General features: G+C 44.5%; 1 long non-coding RNA gene across 1 annotated transcript; it reads right to left on the bottom strand.

Moving 5' to 3' along the window:
* Positions 1–2491: 2491 nt before the first annotated feature.
* Positions 2492–3083, bottom strand: LOC140598692 (uncharacterized). The gene is made up of 2 exons (XR_012001311.1): positions 2944–3083; positions 2492–2777 (listed from the first exon to the last, which is right to left on the bottom strand). It is a non-coding gene; the product is annotated as an uncharacterized lncRNA (long non-coding RNA).
* Positions 3084–3145: the final 62 nt, after the last annotated feature.

Genomic DNA, 3145 nt, shown 5'->3' with positions numbered 1-3145 from the left:
TGGTAATAGGAGGAGGAGCAAGAGACAAGAGTAACTGAATCATGTTAATAGTGGAGTATTAGAGCTCAAGTCACACCTTCTTGTCACTATAGTTAACTATCAAGCTACAGTCCCTGCCCCCTCCAGGGAGGCCCAATTATTTATTTTTTCCTGCAGTCCACATGGCCTGGCTATATAGATGAGATTTCTATTTCCCCTTCTACTTCATGTAGTTTTATTTTTTTTTAAAGATTCATTCATTTTAGAGAGAGAGAGAGAAAACGAGCATGAGAGACACCATGAGTTGGGGGGAGGGCCAGAGGGAGAGAATCTTCAAGCAGAATCCCTGCTGAGAACGGAGCCCCAAATAGGGTTCCATCTCACAATCCATCTCACATTGTGAGAGCCAAAACCAAGAGTGCCACACTCAACTGACTGAGCCACACAGGTGCCCCTACTTCATGAAGTTTTAGAATAAATTCATTTGTCAAAAATCACCAAATGACTCCGTTTCTTGCAACTAAAAGTGCACCTTTCCCCATTCTCCCTGTAATCAGATTCATACCTAACTGGCCATTTCCCAGCGGTGTGTTTTCCTGAGATGTACTACAACCAAAGCAGAACTTTCCATGCATATTTTCCATTGTTGCATACTCTAATTTTTTTTTAAAAATGTTTTTACATGAGTGATTTAAAAATTATTATATTGAATCTTCTCTACTTCATATTTTTAAAAAGTTGATTATATGCAATCATCTATTATTTGTAAAATTATTTGTTGTATAGTTCATAAATAATTTTGTTTCACTTCTGAAGGCAGAGCTGTTGAGAGTTACTGTCATAAAAAGTGTATAGGTTAGAGGGCATCAATTATAACACTGGAAGTCAATCAACAGTCTTCTTGTTAGTAAACAGACAAAAGTTGAAAAACAACATATGGTGCTCTGGATCTGGGATCTGTTGGAAGCTCCCATTATCTTTGCTCAACCCTAAATGCACATACGATAAGGAAAAAAACCCTGATCCTAACATTAGAAGGCACTGTGCCATTGGAATAGATATTCCCTGAGAGGTTTCCACACTAGCAGCTAATTTTTATAGCTTCTCCTACATTCCCATAGCATATTCAATCTCCCAGAAGAGATTTCTGCATTTTCTTTCTTAGACCAGGACTGGTTCTGAGGTTGAATGAGAATAAGGGGTTAAGAAAAGCTGCTACAGGCCAAGTTGCATAGCAGTAAAAGGAGCCTGCAATTGTTAGCCTATACTGTTCTTCGTCTAGCAAATTCAGTAATTTTGATCTTTCTGGTCCTCATTATCCTCACTAAAAATTAGGATACAATTCAGGCACACACATATACAATGAACATAATTAAATCATTTTACATTGGAAAGTAAGACTAGATCTTGTTAATTCTCATTCTAATTTAAATACGTCAGATTGGTCTACTTAAGCCTATTAAAATTGTGTATAACTGCTGGAACTTCTTAAGAACACCCAACAAGTAGTAATAGTGATCTACTCTTAATATAAACCTTCCACATACAGTAATTTCGGGAGTTTGGCTTCTTTCTTTGACAGTACAAATTAAGTAATTTTTCAAATAAAATTTGTCTCAACACTTACTGCCCTCACATTTACTGAACAACTGTGTTCCAGGCTTACATCTAGTAGGTGCTGGCAAAGGATATACAAGTTGTGCTTTCGTTTTCAAAGGAGGAGACAATAACCTTCTGAAATTGTGAAAGTGATTGGCTAGGTGCTGAGAGCTACATGAAGCTACCTGCAGATAAACAGGGAGATGTGCTCCATCCAGTAAGGGTGGTCAAGAAATGGTTCCCCTACGAAAATGGTTCTTGAGATCTGACAAATAAGTCGGGGCTCATATGGGCAAAAAGTGTGCAGGGGGAAGGCAGAGATGAAGATGGGGAGAGCCATCTCAGTGATGACATTTTGCAATATAGGTGAGGTCCGGAGCCTACAAGCAAGAAAGAATTATTGAGCCATCTTTGGTGCAAAATGATGGTTTTATCAAAGCGCGGGGCCAGGTTCCCTTGGGCAGAAGAGCGGCTGCCTCCCCTCCCCCACCCCCCGCCCCGGCCAGGGAAGGGTGGCCGATTATACACACCCAGGAGGTGGGGGAAGTAAGCAAAGGGGAGATTTCAAAAGGATTTTCCTATGCAAAGGAGGACCTACAAGATACTGGAGGCCTTGCCTTCGTCAAGTTAAAGATTGCTTTTCCCTCCAGCAAGGTATTTACGTTAAGACAACTGGAAGCTTCCTGAAGAATGTCACACAGATCCCACCCTGGGGAGGGATTGTTTGTGGGAGATCAGCTGTGCTTTATCCTCAGCTGGCCCTGCTCCCTCATCATTTGCACGTACAAAATAATAATAATAATAATAATTATAATAATTATTATTATTATTGTGGGAGAGCACCTAAGGAAAAAAAGTTTACTACGGTTCCAGTTTAACGTGTAGTGAAGGGGCGAGAAAACGGAGCAACCAGGAGCCTTCAAAGCCCTGTTTATTCTAAGAGTAACGGAAAGCCTCTTAAGAGTTTTGAGCAGAATGTGGCCGTGATCACAGGTGCATTTGAAAAAGACCATCCTGGTGCCTTTTGAAAACCGAGACGCTGGGTTCGTTGATGTTTGTGTTAGGAGGACTCGGAAGGTGGCGGGTTGTCGGGGGCTGACGCTGAGTTAAGTGAAATCCGTTCAGTTCGGGGATGAAGTACCGCAGCTGTGGAGCTCACCGCACTTCCGGTTCCAAGTCAGCAATTGTTTTGGAGCCGGCTGGGAAAAAAGGAGAATAGGCCCGTTCGATCCCAAGCACGGAGGCTTCCGCGCGAGATGCGTGGAGCCAGCGCGTGCATTTCCGTAAGTAAGAGCCTCACTGCACTTCCACGGGCCCCCGGACGTGCTCTCCGGGGCGTCCCAGGTTAGAGGCGGCTGCTCGTACCGAGGAAAGGCGCCCGTCCCGGCGTCACCCAGGCCTGGGGCTCGGGGAGCCCGCACTGCCACGAGGAGGGCCCCAGATCCCTGTAGAGGCCCCAGATCTTGGCCGTCACGCCAGGCCCGGCGGAGCGGAAGCCGCAGGACGCTCCGGGCTCCACGCCGGGGTCAGTCCAGTGACCGGGACGCCATTCATGTCCCCGGAAGCT

Source organism: Vulpes vulpes, chromosome 4, assembly GCF_048418805.1.
Source record: "Vulpes vulpes isolate BD-2025 chromosome 4, VulVul3, whole genome shotgun sequence".
Lineage (NCBI taxonomy): Eukaryota > Metazoa > Chordata > Mammalia > Carnivora > Canidae > Vulpes > Vulpes vulpes.
This window is presented reverse-complemented; position numbering and strand designations above follow the sequence as displayed.